We start from the raw sequence: 16,878 nt of genomic DNA, 5'->3' as shown, positions 1-16,878 counted from the left end.
AGGATTTCCAGTTTCCTTTGGCAGCACAATGACCTGCAGTGTCCTCACTCAGCATCTCTGAGATGTGACTGAACGACTTCTGATCCGGTCCGTGTTACCGAAAAAATCTCTCAGCGAATTAGGACAATGTATGGTTCAAATGGCTCTGAGACTATGGGACTTAACATCTGAGGTCATCAGTCCCCTAGAACTTAGAACCACTTAAACCTAACTAACCTAAGGACATCACACACGTCCATGCCCGAGGCAGGATTCGAACCTGCGACCGTAGCAGTCGCGCGGTTCCGGACTGAAGCACCTAGAACCGCTCGGTCACCGCGGCCGGCGACAAGGTATGGAAAACGACGTCCAACGCCTACAAAAGTTCTTATAACAACTAAATAAGTGACGTTTATTTAAAACATTTTTATTGTTCTTTGCCATTACCGGTTTTGAACATTTCATTCATCGTCAGATGGCTGAATTAATCTTACATGACGAAATATTAATCAGTTGTTAAGTGTTTACGGTACAATAATATTCTAGCGTGAAAAAGAATGTTAAATTGAGGAATGTCGGAAACAGAAATGAAGAGGCTAAACTCAAGTTAAAAGGATAAAACTGCATCGGCCAATAAAAATGTCCTAGTTACTTCCTGAAGTGTGCAATTTCCTAGTAGCGTGATGTATGTCGTTAATTCACGTATCACTGTTGTGCATGCTTTTATCAGCTGGATCACCGTAGCAGTTCGACACTAAACAACCTGCATTGGTAACACACAGACACGCTACAAAGCAAAAATATACTTTGTTGTTGTTAGGCATTTGATTCGCTTGACAACAAGTGCCTCTAGTATCGATACGTTGTCGTCAAAAGCAAAAATGCCAGTAACAACTAATTAAACGTATCCCAGAGATACTAGCAAGCATATTGTGATATAAAGAATACGTTAAGGGGAGATTTGATATCTTTGGCCCGAAAAAAGGATGTTCTTTGAGAATTTTTTTCTCTGGATGTGTTACAGATATCAGTGCCAAATGTGGTCAAAATGTTTATTGATATTTCCTCTACAAACTAGACTTTTTTGACCGGAAATATCGAAGAGCAAAGGTGGAAGTGCCATCGGAACGAAACAAAATTTCGATGTAGACCTCCACTCGCGGTATGTCACAGGTCAGCCGGCTCTTCTGAAATCAAAATTGAGTTGACATTAGCGAAGTATATAAGGTTCTTTAGGAGTTGTACCCCGCTTAAGTTATTTGGACCATAGGAAACAAAAAGGCGGTCATTTGAAAAAAAGGGTTTTTCTCATCAATTTTTCGACGTCGTCCGCCAAGTAAAAATATTTGTAGTTGATGGATCGGAATAAAAGTGGTACAACTCCTAGACAATTTAGTTAGCTTAGTCGGAAACAAAGAATCACGTCAATCGGTCCAGTAGATTTGAAGTTACCATACCGCGCGATATGGAAATGGAAATGTCGTGTGGCTAGGGCCTCCCGTCGGGTAGACCGTTCGCCTGGTGCAGGTCTTTCGATTTGACGCCACTTCGGCGACCTGCGTGTCGATGAGGATGAAATGATGATGATTAGGACAACAGAACACCCAGTCCCTGAGCGGAGAAAATCTCCGACCCAGCCGGGAATCGAACCCGGGCCCTTAGGATTGACAGTCTGTCACGCTGACCACTCAGCTACCGGGGCGGACACCGCGCGATAAAAAATGTCATTTCGAGAAGAACGCGTTTGATGCTTTGACTACATATAAATGCAATATTATACAACTTGCGTTCAATCTGCTATTCCGGGTCCATAAACTAGTTCCTTCCTCTTCCTCCTAGAGGGCGTTCTGCACGATCTGGGCCATCCTGCGCTGCTCCACAGCCGCTCGTACGGCCGGTGGCAAGGGGTTTTCGGCCGCATGAATCCGATGGTTGTCCGAATGATTGGCGAACTGCGTTGAATAGAGTCCCAGGGTGACGTCCATTGTTGTCATGGTCTTCAGAATTGCTGAATACCCTTCGTTGAAGCTGCTCACTGTCAGGAAAGTCGCAATCTCCACAGTCCTCGCACCAGAATGCAAATGCTTGGGGGCTAACTTCCAAACACACGCGTTCAAACTTTAATTTGAATTTTGTGTGTTTTCTCCCAAGCACCGGTACAATAACTCGTCCTTCGAATGAAAAAAAAATTGGTGCGTGAAAAATGCCGATTTCAGGCAGGTGCATTTTTTGTTCAACCGTGAATAAGAAACATTTCCGTTCCGTATTCGGAAAAACCATTTCAGGGGTAGATTCTAAACACTTTTATGGATCCAAAAATGCAATTTAAAAAAATCGATTTTTCGAACCAAAAGATAGTAAACCTCCCTTTAATCTATTCATCATTCTAACCATTGTATACGTGGAAACGCGAAATTGTGTAGTTAGCCATATACGAAATAAAGACCGTCATAAAATAGTCGATCTTATAGAAATGTATTTGACATATTTATAGCAACAAGAGACAATACATATTTGTGCCACATGAGAGAAAATTTTTTGGACAATATATAGAACAGCAATATTAGCCAGCTTCGCCCTCTCATTGAGAGTATTAATTATTTTACGTCCGCAGCTCGTGGTCGTGCGGTAGCGTTCTCGCTTCCCACGCCCGGGTTCCCGGGTTCGATTCCCGGCGGGGTCAAGGATTTTCTCTGCTTCGTGATGACTGGGTGTTGTGTGCTGTCCTTAGGTTAGTTAGGTTTAAGTAGTTCTAAGTTCTAGGGGACTGATGACCATAGATGTTAAGTCCCATAGTGCTCAGAGCCATTTGAACCATTTTTTGAATTATTTTACGTGTCTAGCACTTAGATATTCAAAATAATTAAAATGCAACATGATAAATAAAAGTACAGGACGGTAATAGAAGATACTGAAAGTAATAGCATACTACAAAAGACAAATATGATTATCTATTAATGGACCGAAAACACCAGAGTTCCGCGGTTTTGGTGGCCTGATCACTTGCTGCGTAAAGGTGCAAGGACAGGGCAGGTTTCTGCAACCAGGAGATGATGTGTCCTGTACGTCGCACACTGACTTAACTCCCCCACAATGCCGTGGCCCCACTTTCCGAGGTTCGCCTTGCATTTCGACACTTCTGTCCTCAGTCTGTTTAGAGCCTTCCATGTCGCATATGGCAGTTGAAAGCCCGCGGCAGGTTCCTTTTTGATATTCTTCCTGTCCCTTGCGTTAATGAATCTTGCCATAGCTCTTTTGGACGAGTTCCAGGTGCTGATGGAATTGCTGATGGTGTGTGCATGGAGTTCCTTCTTGACCTCAGTGTAGGTCTTTACGCTACATGTCCGAACGTGGGCTGCCTGGGGTCGGTTTCCTGCTTCTTTTTCTCGATTTCTGCGGTTGTTCTTCTGCGGATGTCAGGTGGCGCTATACCCAAATTTGGTAGATTTTGGTGACAGGAACTGGTCGTAAGCAGCTAGTCACAAGCCGTCTAGTTTCTTTCAATGCAGTATCCACCTGTTTAGCATGTGTGGAGTTGCGCCAGATCGGTGCTGTATATTCTCCGCAGAAAAGGATAGTGCCAGGGCAGATGTACGGAGCGAGTTCCGCTGTAATCCGCAGGAGCCGCCAGTAAGTTTATGTATGATGTTCCGAGCAGATACTTTCAGCCTTATTTCTTGGGAATGATCTTTGAATGTGAGACTATGATCCAGCTTTACTCCCACGTATTTTGGAATATTGTAGTGGTGTAGTTGTTGCCTTCTCCAGGTAGCACTTGACTTCTTCCTGGCTTCCCAATTTCTCAGATGAAAGGTAGAGACCTGCGTCCTTCTTGGATCTGACTTCAGTGGTTATCATCATAATAGGCCACCCGCCGAAATCCTAGAGAGCTGCAGTCAGCTCCGTCTTTACTTCCTCAAAGGTTTTGCCTTGAGCTGCAGTTACTGTGTCATTTGCACAAATAAATGTTCTTGTTCCAGGGTTGATTGGTTGGTCGTTACTGTAGATGTTGTACTAGAGGGGAACCAACGTACTACCTTGAGGGAGGCCATTATTCAAGGTCATTCATCGGCTCTTCCTGTTGTACTGAGTGACAAGAAGCCTATTGTTTTGCAGCAAACACTGGGTGATGTGTTAAGCTGTAGTCTTTTCTAACTGAATATACCTTTCTAATCAAGTTTTTGTGTCTGATGGTGTCATAAGCTGCTGACAGATCTATGAATGCCACACCTATGACTTCGTATCTATCTTCTGTATATTGCGTCAACTTGAGGATTTGACAACAGCATGACCTTCCTGGGAGGAAACTGGACTGCTCATTTTTAAGGTTTTTATCGACATATTGTGAGATGCGACTGGTGATCAGCCTTTCCTGTACTTTGTACACTTGGCAAAGAAGAGACACTGGTCCGAAGTTTTTATGATTAATTGGTTCTTTTCCAAGCTTGAGAAGTGCTACAACTTCGGCTTTGCGCCTGATCTTACAGATCTTTAATTGTGAAATGCAAGTATTCATTAAATTCAAGATCCATTGCATTGTTATTGGCCCAAACACTAATTTTCTCTGATCTTAGATCATCTAGCCCTGCAGCTTTATTGTTATTCATTGATCGAAAAGTTGCTTTCAGTTCTTTCATGGTGAAGGGAGTACCAATCTAGACTTCCTCATCAGTATTTCTTTGAAGCTTCCTGCTCACAGTTCTTCTAGTTTTCCCGTTCAACAGTAACTGCTGCGCACTTTGATCAGGTTTTACATTAAATACGCTTGGACGAGAACTCGTCGAGTCACTGTTAAGTTTCTTCAGCAGCTTCCACGCCTTACGTCTGCTCTGTCTCATCTCTAGTTCTCACTATACCACAACATTTCTCTCTTCTTGTTGCTGATACAGCATTCAGTAGTTCCTCTCCTGTCTGAGTTATTTCTTCAGAGAATTGTGTGGTGATTTGCTTTTTTTGTCATACTTTGACGAAATAGCTTTTAACGTATACGATTATCTATATGCGCTACAGCTAGAGGGTCTGAAACTATTGTTAAAGACATTCCACCACATATGGCCATGTATTTATGAACATGAGCAGTCAACAATATCCATAGAGTGTGAATAAAACGTACTCATGTGGGATCATTTCGGAAAGTCTCTTACTGATGGGTCACTCGCCATAATGTCGATAAACGGTGCTAAGTTGCGTTCAGAGAGTTCAACAGGTATTTAACAAAGCAAATGCAGTAGAAAATTAACAGGCAGGACAAAGAACGTTTGATGTATTTGCAAGCATTTCGGAATGAAGCTGTACCCATCCAAAAAGGAGAAGTCGATTTTACCGTTGCTGTGCATTGTGATGACCCTCTGGAGAATAGAAACATCCGGCTGTAGTCTGACGTGCTTTGCAACAGTTTATGTAAACTGAGAAGACAATGCGAGGTGCACAAACGTCTGTACTTAGTATCAAGGCACCCCAGGATGTAAAGCGCTTTATTACATATACTCTCTGGTAGATGCACGTGGTTACTGGGGCTCCACGTGCCATCATTGTGCTCGTAAAGGCTTGTGGTGCTCAGCGCGGCGTTGTCTCTGTAAAAGGGTGAGTTTTAACGCGGGAAATACTTATGACCGTTTACTTAGCAGGTTAGGTTGGACTGACGTATATTGTGGCACAAAACACTTCTATTTACGTTGGAAATAGTAATCTACTTTCTTACTTTATACGTTCTTCCGGTGTCACAAGTACGACGCAAACACGTATACTGTCTGCTTCACCTGTACTACTTGTCAGGTTATGCATTTCGTCGGTAAGTGATGGTAATTTCCATCATTACTCTTACGAACTGGCAGAACAGTTAGAAAACAAAAAACATTGTGCCAGATTAGTGGCCTTGGTAGCGTTCTCTTCGGAATGTCTGTAGTCCGTTTCTCGTAGCATGGATGCACCATTTCATAAGCTTATTAAGATACTTAATCGGAATTTTCGACAAGTGATAATGAGCAAAGAGATGAGTACTTTAAGGTTAACATTAATATCAGATAATAGTGGGTGATTATAAATAAACTGGCAGGGTTCCGAGTGTTACTGTGAGGGTTGTATACGTTGCAGAACGCTGAAACAGCGTAGAACAGTGTTCTAGCAGTATTGGACACTGAAACATCCTGAAGAAGATCCCACCAGAGGGTTCGAAACGTCGATTATTTTAAAGGAAATATGACGAGGTCTAAGAACCCAGAAGATTCTAACTTCAGCAGACTTACATTGTAAGTATGTTCATTGGTCTGTGCGCTCAAGGAATATGCTGAAAAATAATAGTTCCATTTTCTGCCAACAGGTGAAAATATGGCGCTGAAGGCAGTTAGAATATGGTATGCGTGCAGAAAAAGGGGAGGAACGATTAAACACATGATAGCGGTGGTTCTGGCAGTTTGTTACGATATAGTCACAAGTTACAACAGCCGCGCCGATTGCGCGGTCCCACCCGCCGGAGGTTCGAGTCCTCCCTCGGGCATGGGTGTGTATATTGTTCTTAGAATAAGTTAGTTTAAGTAGTGTGTAAGTCTAGGGACCAATGACCTCAGGAGTTTGGTCCCTTACGAATTCACACACATTTGAACATTTGAAGTTACAACATATGATCAGTATGGCCTCTCGACTCAGCAATATGCTGCACCCGTAACACGGCGTGGTCGACAGTTGCTTGCAGCATATCCGTTGTAATCAGACTGATATGTTGTGTGCTATTCTTCAGAACACAAAGAGTCCGGATACGTCTCTGATAGACATGACCTCTGAGATATCACCATAACTAGTTTTAGGTCGGGGAATATGGAAAGCTATACATCATGAAATTTACTAGAGATGATGTGGTCGTTTCTGAAGGTTTCTCGCATCAAAACTTTCACCTGGCTGGCGACGTGTGGCTTCGCCCAGTCTTGCTCGAAAATAGTTGCGTGGACACAATTGGCTCCTGTAAAACTGGAACCACGTGTTACTCAAGGAGCTCCCCATAACGTGCAGAAGTCACTATACACCTAACAGGCCCAAGAGGTGTCATCTCCTCTAAGAAAAATGGACCGAGAATGAAGGAGCTTGTTGAACCACACCACACGGTCACATAAGCTGAGTACAGAGGATGTTCCTGCACAATGTATCGCGGAGTAGAACCCCATATGCGACAGTACTGCGCTTTAACTAAACCGTGCAAAGTAAAATGTGCCTCGTCCTTCCAAAGAATACCAAAGAATCCAGAATGAGATTTTCACTCTGCAGCGGAGTGTGCGCTGATATGAAACTTCCTGGCAGATTAAAACTGTGTGCCCGACCGAGACTCGAACTCGGGACCTTTGCCTTTCGCGGGCAAGTGCTCTACCAAGTGAGCTACCGAAGCACGACTCACGCCCCGTCCTCACAGCTTTACTTCTGCCAGTACCTCGTCTCCTACCTTCCAAACTTTACAGAAGCTCTCCTGCAGAGCACTTGCCCGCGAAAGGCAAAGGTCTCGAGTTCGAGTCTCGGTCGGGCACACAGTTTTAATGTGCCAGGAAGTTTCAATACTAAAGAATATTCCCTGGCCACTTGTCATTCGTTTCCCTGCGGCCGAAAACGGAGGGCAAAGTTACGGCGTCTTGGTCTACATTGAGACTTGGTTTGGTGCATATTCTGGATCTTGTAGGGATACCAATGAAAAATGCGTCGCAAATGTTTTGAACTGTTGACCAGAGGAGAGACAGTTCCCGCGACACAACTCGCACACTGGATGCAGAATCTGAGGCGTATCTGTGCGGTCGGCTACTGCTAGAGCAGCGTCAGCAACGACTGCCATGGGAATGGGCTGCCTCCCTCTCCCTGTTGCACCATCTGGTCCATCTGTGTCTTCAAATTTCTTGATCATGTTGTTTAGCCCATTTAGTGGCAGGGGACCTCTTCGCAGCTGTTTCTGTCGGTGATATTCTCACAATGCAACGCTGCTTTTGCTGCCGTTCTGATAAAACAACTTTACCGGCAGTGCGCGTCTTTCTTCTGAGTAGCCACTGCGTTTCGTACGGAAAACTTCAACCTTCTTAACGCATCACACCAACTGTAACTATATAGAAGAAATCATCACGCATCGCCAAGCGACATACAGCAAACTGACGGCGAAACAGGACAATATAGCGCCATATTTTCACGTTGTGTCAGAAAGTGGAATTACTTTATTTCAACATAATGCGCGAGTGCACCGATTAATGAACATACCTAAGATATTTCAGCACTCTGCGGTGTACACAGCCCGCATCGCAGCACTCGGAACGCCGTCAGTTTTTTTTTTAACCACCGAGACACTGGAGCAACTAAGGCTTTTTTTCTGGTGGAATAATGTATCTTTGTTAACGTCATTAGATAGCCTTCGGAAGGAGTAGCAGCATAATGGTGGTCACTGAAATTTTTCTCAAATGTTAGATTGGAAACGAGAGTCCAAAATCTGCGGGCACAGCAGTCAGAATCCGGTGCGTTGTACTATTTTTCCTTGGTCGTGGAACTGCGCTACTTCGACATACTACCTACACTGACGGATATAAAAATTGTTACACCATAAACACCTCGACCTAATAATACCACACTGATACTCCGGCATTTCTAGACCTTTTGGATATGAGGATTCAGTTTTTATGCTTTTGCGAGCTTATATTCAGTTTCTTCAACATAGAAATAAGCCATTCCTAAAGATGAGGAATGATATGAGTGAAAGATAACTATTGAGTGTGCGTAACGTTGCTGAAAATTTTCAAATGGAGATCGCAACACAAAATGCCTAGAGGTTGTGCACGAACAGCTTATTCTGGTGTTGGGCGCTACTCAAGCTGAATGCCCGCCAGAGGAGATTGACTTACGGGGAAGAACACGGCAAGGGCCATAATCTGATCGTATCTGAGAAGACGACTGTCAAAGTTTCCTCCACAATTTACATGCGTTTTAGGGCGTAACAGCCTGCTGCGGTACTGCGGTTAGCGCCGCGGCTTCAAATTTTTGTGTCCCGTGTTCGAAACCCGGTTATTGTTTCCATTTTTTATTTATTTACCCATGTCCACAGAAGATTACCACAAAAATGTTTCTCATCAAATTAGGGCATATAGAGACGATAATAATTACAAAATTACAGTTGGGTTTCACAAGAAGTGTGGATGGTATTTTCAACAGTACCAATCATTTTAAATGGTCATATCTTATATTTCATTCTTATATTAATTCTCACATTTTATTCTTATGTTCATTCTTCATGAAGATTTGGGGCGTTCCCTTGGACGATACTGATCGTAGAAACATTGGAAACGGCCATTCCGAACATTGTGAGCATTGCGCAAAGGCAGGCTTGCCATAGTGACATTTCCTCATATTGATCTCGTTTAGGAAAGAAACATCATTAGAATTGCTGAAGATTTCATGCATTGGCAATAATTCTGCTTCAAACCACGCATAATGCATCATTTTTCCGGAAACAGAGCTTGCACCTGACCACGAATCAATACACGCTACAAGAATTTCACCGAAATTTTGAATATACCATAATTAAATTCGAAAAAAAAGGCCGCAACTAAAATTGATTTCATTCCATGTTCGCCGCCTGGTACAGCAACCGGTTATGAATTTATTGAAATAAGATAGTCTCGCTTGCAAAACCTTTTTTATTTACGGTAAATATCGCGTTTCGTCCGTTTGGGACATCATAAGATTGACGTAAAAATTAATGTAGAAAACCAAAATTCGTCGTCCGCAGCTCGTGGGTGTGCGGTAGCGTTCTCGCTTCCCGCCCCCGGGTTCCCGGGTTCGATTCCCGGCGGGGTCAGGGATTTTCTCTGCCTCGTGATGACTGGGTGTTGTGTGCTGTCCTTAGGTTAGTTAGGTTTAAGTAGTTCTAAGTTCTAGGGGACTGATGACCATAGATGTTGAGTCCCATAGGGCTCAGAGCCATTTGAACCATAATTCGTCCATTAATGCCCACATATGGCGTTAATGGACGAATGTTGTTTTTCCGCACTAATTTTTACGTCACTCTGATGATGCCCCAAAAGCGCTAAACGCGTCATTTCCAGAAAGCAAAAAAGATTTTGTTACCATGACTCTCTTAATTCAATAAAAAATATACCAACCAAATGTATTAAGAAAACACAAAAACAACAAAAAACATTTTTTAATAAAAAGAATATACAGTGTGGTCCATTGATAGTGACCGGTCCAAATATTTCACGAAATAAGCATCAAACGAAAAAACTACAAAGAACGAGACTCATCTAGCTTAAAGGGGGAAACCAGATGGTGCTATGGTTGGCCCGCTAGATGGCGCCGCCATACGTCAAACGGATATCCACTGCGTTTTTTTTAAATAGGAACCCCCATTTTTTATCACATATTCGTGTTGTACGTAAAGAAATATGAATATTCTAATTGGACCACTTTTGTCGCTTTGTGACAGGTGGCGCTGTAATAGTCACAAACGTATAAGTACGTGGTCTCGCGTAACATTCCGCCAGTGCGGACAGTATTTGCTTCGTGATACATTACCCGTGTTAAAATGGACCTTTTACCAACTGTGGAAAAGGTCGATATCGTGTTGATGTATGGCTATTGTGATCAAAGTGCCCAACAGGCGTGTGCTATGTATGCTGCTTGGTATCCTGGACGACATCATCCAATTGTCCGGACCGTTCGCCGGATAGTTACGATATTTAAGGAAAGAGGAAGTATTCAGCCACATATGAAACATCAACTACGACCTGCAACAAATGATGGTGCCCAAGTAGGTGTTTTAGGCGCTGTCGCAACTAATCCGCACATCAGCAGCAGACAAATTGCGCGAGAATCGGGAATCTCAAAAACGTCGGTGTTGAGAATGCTACATCAACATCGATTGGACCCGTGCCATATTTCTATGCACCAGGAATTGCATGGTGACGACACTGAACGTTGTGTACAGTTCTGCCACTGGGCACAAGATAAATTACGGAACGATGACAGAGTTTTTGCACGCGTTCTGTTTAGCGACGAAGCGTCATTCACCAACAGCGGTAACGTAAACCGTCATAATATGCACTATTGGGCAACGGAAAATCCACGATGGCTGCGACAAGTGGAACACCAGCGACCTTGGCGGGCTAATGTATGGTGCGGCATTATGGGAGGAAGGATAATTGGCTCCCATTTTATCGATGACAATCTAAATGTCAATTTCCTACGTAATGTTGTACCGATGTTACTACAAGATGTTTCACTGCATGACAGAGTGGTGATGTACTTCCAACATGATGGATATCCGGCACATAGCTCACGTGCGGTTGAAGCGGTATTGAATAGCATATTTCATAACAGGTGGATTGGTCGTCGAAGCACGTTCATCGGATCTGACGTCCCCGGATTTCTTTCTGTGGGGAAAGTTGAAGGATATTTGCTATCGTGATCCACCAACAACGCCTGACAACATGCGTGAGCGCATTGTCAATGCATGTGCCAACACTACGGAAGGCGAGCTACTCGCTGTTGAGTGGTTGCACATATTGCCAAATGCATTGAGGTTGACGGACATTATTTTGAGCATTAATTGCATTAATGTGCATGCGTTCTCAGAAATAAGTTCACAAAGGTACATGTATCACATTGCAACATCCGAAATAAAATGTTCAAACGTACCTACGTTCTGTATTTTAATTTAAAAACCTACCTGTTATCAACTGTTCATCTAAAACTGTGAGACATATGTTTGTGACTATTACAGCGCCATCTATCACAAAGCGAAAAAAGTGGTCGAACTAAAACATTCATATTTCTTTACGCACTACATGAATATGTAATAAAAAATGGGGGTTCCTATTTTAAAAAACGCAGTTGATATCCGTCTGACCTTTGGCAGCGCCATATAGCGGGCCAACCATAGCGCCATCTGGTTTCCCCCTTCAAGCTAGACAAGTTTCGTCCTTTGTAGTTATTTCGTTAGATGCTTATTTCGTGAGATATTTGGCCCGGTCACAACCAGTGGACCACCCTGTATATATACACCCGGTGGTTATAATTAAACTTTCCCTATATATCACGTGTAACACAGAAACTAATCATCGTACGAGTACGAAACTTGGTAGCTCTAATGTCAAGAACTTGTGGCAGAGAAATAATACAGAATAAATTCAATAGAATAGCTTTTAATATGCTGCTACGGTACATCAAACCTTTATATACCGGTACCATTACTGCTTCAAAAAGGGTTCGATATGGCGCCCATCAGTCTCCAGAAAAATCTGAATGCGCAGGATTGCATTCTGCACAGAAGAACGAAGCATGCTGGCTACCACTCTTGATACGCTGCGCTTCAGATCAGCACATATGTGAATGTTCCCCTGGTGAACACTGTCCTTTCAGGTAGCCCCAGAAACAGAAATCACAGGGAGACACGTTTTCCATACAGAGGAACTTTATGCACAGTGACTAGAGGTGAAGAACCCCACACTTGGCAATTCCATGTGTTCACCTCTCCCATCAGAGAAATATGGGATTTGTCTGTCAGTAGGGTGATCCAGAGCCAGCCCTCGTTAACTTCAATCCCTGCGAATAAGTGGAGAGCGAAGTCAACACATCGTTGTGCGTTCTATGGTGCAGGCTGCTGTACGATCTCGTACATCTACATCTACATCTACATCTACATTGATACTCCGCAAGCCACCCAACGGTGTGTGGCGGAGGGCACCTTACGTGCCACTGTCATTACCTCCCTTTCCTATTCCAGTCGCGTATGGTTCGCGGGAAGAACGACTGTCTGAAAGCCTCCGTGCGCGCTCTAATCTCTCTAATTTTACATTCGTGATCTCCTCGGGAAGTATAAGTAGGGGGAAGCAATATATTCGATACCTCATCCAGAAACGCATCCTCTCGAAACCTGGCGAGCAAGCTACACCGCGATGCAGAGCGCCTCTCTTGCAGAGTCTGCCACTTGAGTTTATTAAACATCTCCGTAACGCTGTCACGGTTACCAAATAACCCAGTGACGAAACGCGCCGCTCTTCTTTGGATCTTCTCTATCTCCTCCGTCAACCCGACCTGGTACGGATCCCACACTGATGAGCAATACTCAAGTATAGGTCGAACGAGTGTTTTGTAAGCCACCTCCTTTGTTGATGGACTACATTTTCTAAGCACTCTCCCAATGAATCTCAACCTGGTACCCGCCTTACCAACAATTAGTTTTATATGATCATTCCACTTCAAATCGTTCCGTACGCATACTCCCAGATATTTTACAGAAGTAACTGCTACCAGTGTTTGTTCCGCTATCATATAATCATACAATAAAGGATCCTTCTTTCTATACTGATACCATTTGAGAATGGTTCGAAGCACCTTACGTACAGTGGATCCCGGGATGTTCAACTGTCGTGACACAGCACGCGCACTGCCTGGCGATTGGGAACTGCGCGCAGCGTCGTCTGCCAGAGCAACAGCGATTTCGTCAACCACCTGTGGCGCAACCGGTCGTCTGCCTATTCCCGGAGCGACGCCCAGTTCACCTCTTGATTCGAACTTCTTTATGATGCTCCGCACAGCAGATGGAGAAAGAGGACCCTACCGTAATACTTTGAGCCGGCGATGTTCTCGAAGTGCGGCTGCAGCATTTCCGTCGTTTTGATACTAGAGCTTCACCAGTAATGCCCTGCTCCTTTTGTCCAAGCTCATGTTGACACATCAACAAGTACACTGCAACTGGTCAGCTGTGTGAGACTATGAATCGCGATGACTGGCACCTGGTGGCCATAGATGGAACTGAAACGTGGCGCTTGACGCATGGAAATCATGCACCTCATACTCTGCATTAATGCTACAAAGCTTTGTAATCGTACGCTAATTAGTGTCGTGTCAGGGCAAGTTTGATTATAGTCGCCCGGTATATGTAGAATATTCATTCAGAATACAAGTATCTGGAAAAGACGTAATAAACAACCTAATATGACAATTGACATAGAAGCGGACACACATTGGGCGCGCGTACGGCGATATAGAGATAGTTCCAGCTTACGCTACTGGCCATTAAAATTGCTACACCAAGAGGAAATGAAGATGATAAACGGGTATTCATTGGACAAATATATTATACTAGAACTGACATGTGATTACATTTTCACGCAATTTGGGTGCATAGATCCTGAGGGCCGGCCGCGGTGGTCTAGCGCTTCTGGCGCTGCAGTCCGGAACCGCGGGACTGCTACGGTCGCAGGTTCGAATCCTGCCTCGGGCATGGGTGTGTGTGATGTCCTTAGGTTAGTTAGGTTTAAGTAGTTCTAAGTTCTAGGGGACTTATGACCTCAGATGTTGAGTCCCATAGTGCTCAGAGCCATTTTGAGATCCTGAGAAATCAGTACTCAGAACAACCACCTCTGGCCGTAATAACGGCCTTGACACGCCTGGGCATTGAGTCAAACAGAGCTTGGATGGCGTGTACAGGTACAGCTGCCCATGCAGCTTCAACACGATACCACAGTTCATCAAGAGTTGTGACTGGCGTTTTGTGACGATCTAGTTGCTCGGCCACCATTGGTGAGAGATCTGGAGAATGTGCTGGCCAGGGCAGCAGCCGAACATTTTCTGTATCCAGAAAGGCCCGTACAGGACCTGCAACAAGCGGTCGTGCATTATCCTGCTGAAATGCAGGGTTTCGCAGGGATCGAATGAAGGGTAGGGCCACGCGTCGTAACACATCTGAAATGTAACGTCCACTGTTCAAAGTGCAGTCAATGCGAACAAGAGGTGACCGAGACGTGTAACCAATGGCACCGCATACCATCACGCCGGGTGATACGCCAGTATGGCGATGACGAATACACGCTTCCAATGTGCGTTCACCGCGATGTCGCCAAACACGGATGCGACCATCATGATGCTGTAAACAGAACCTGGATTCATCCGAAAAACTGACGTTGTGCCATTCGTGCACCCAGGTTCGTTGTTGAGTACACCATCGCAGGCGCTCCTGTCTGTGATGCAGCGTCAAGGGTAACCGCAGCCATGGTCTCCGAGCTGATAGTCCGTGCTGCTGCTAACGTCGTCGAACTGTTCGTGCAGATGGTTGTTGTCTTGCAAACGTCCCCATCTGTTGACTCGGGGATCGAGACGTGGCTGCACGATCCATTACAGCCATGTGGATAAGATGCCTGTCTACTCGACTGCTAGTGATACGAGGCCGTTGGGATCCAGCACGGCGTTCCGTATTACCCTCTTGAACCCAACGATTCCATATTCTGCTAACAGTCATTGGATCTCGACCAACGCGAGCAGCAATGTCGCGATACGACAAACCGCAATCGCGATGGGCTACAATCCGACCTTTATCAAAGTCGGAAACGTGATCGTACGCATTTCTCCTCCTTACACGAGGCATCACAACAACGTTTCACCAGGCAACGCCGGTCAACTACTGTTTGTGTATGAGAAATCGGTTGGAAACTTTCGTCATGTCAGCACGTTGTAGGTGTCGCCAGCGGCGCCAACCTTGTGTGAATGCTCTGAAAAGCTAATCATTTGCATATCACAGCATCTTCTTCGTGTCGGTTAAATTTTGCGTCTGTAGCACGTCATCTTCGTGGTGTAGCAATTTTAATGGCCAGTAGTGTACTTCTGACAAATGAGTGTTTGGGATACCACTTCCTCATATACGATTGAATTTGATACTAACGAGGTTATGCGTTTTACTGTTAGTCAAATGTCGAAATCAAAAGCAAAATAGTGGGGGGTGGGGGAAATTTCGAAAAAATTGTCTTCTTCGACAAATGTAGCAGCACCGTTATAACGTACATTAAAAATTATAGAATTTTCATTTGAATTTTTTTTTATATCTGTTGCCGTTTCCAGAGTGTTCATTCAGAAATTTTAAATTCAACTTTTTCCAAGGGGATGTTTCACACCCTTAATGGCCGTATGGACACGTGTAAAAAAAAGTCTATTTAGCTCTACATTACAGCGTATTCGAAGATGATCAAAATCGATGGGTAAGTATACTTGCCACACTTAGATGTTTGCATGTTTAGGGCTACTCTCTTTCTTGGCATGTTCTGTTGTCACATTACGTGTTCTGTTGATGTCCTGGCTTGTGTTCGGCTTCGACTGGTTCAGCTCTCTGGACGTTAGAACTTTCGATGTTGAATACTTGGTGCTGCCCGTATTCAGTGTACACCACGAAACGTTCGTAAGGTTTTCGACTGTCTCTGACATAAAGATGAATAACAGCCGCTGTTTGTTGTAACGAACCGTGAGGAACAGATTAGTGGAAACTGGGCTGAGGTGTCGAGTTCTGATGTATCGTTTATTGTTGTACCATAACGACAGACACCAGCCACTTGCATGCTCATCTGTGTGTGGGAAGAATGGTAAAATCTTCATGACCAGAGTACTAATATAATTAGCTTATTCCAACAGCATAATGCAGAAATCTGCACTGCGCAGTCACCTGCCCATTCCCCTGTTTTGTCACTCAGAGAACATTTCTGGATGTGATGAGAAGACGTACACTTTCATGCCAGCCTCCAACCGGCGGTCTGGATGGACTGACACAACATACGTCTCTGGCAGGGCAAGCAGTTCTTCAAGATGACAACGATGGCTGTTTGATTCCATGCCAGAACGAATAAAAGAGTGTGTTCGTGCCCCTGGGGGGTCATACTTCATACTGATGCTGATAATGGACCGATACAATATCTGACAGGAGACACTGAGCATGTACGAAGAAGGACTACGCTAACTGTCACAGGTTTGTTTTACTGACAAGCTAATGTAACATAACTGTTGCAATCTTAAGCAGCAGACAGTCGACGTAAATTGTCGTACATATCGCGAGAACCACCTAGGACATCTTTAAGAAGTCTATCAGGACAGAAACTAAGGAATATTCTTGAGATCTGTGTC

The sequence above is a fragment of the Schistocerca americana genome, chromosome 1 (genome assembly GCF_021461395.2).
Source record: "Schistocerca americana isolate TAMUIC-IGC-003095 chromosome 1, iqSchAmer2.1, whole genome shotgun sequence".
Classification (NCBI taxonomy): Eukaryota; Metazoa; Arthropoda; class Insecta; order Orthoptera; family Acrididae; genus Schistocerca; species Schistocerca americana.
The sequence above is the reverse complement of the archived record's forward strand: the minus strand, read 5'-3'. Positions refer to the sequence as shown.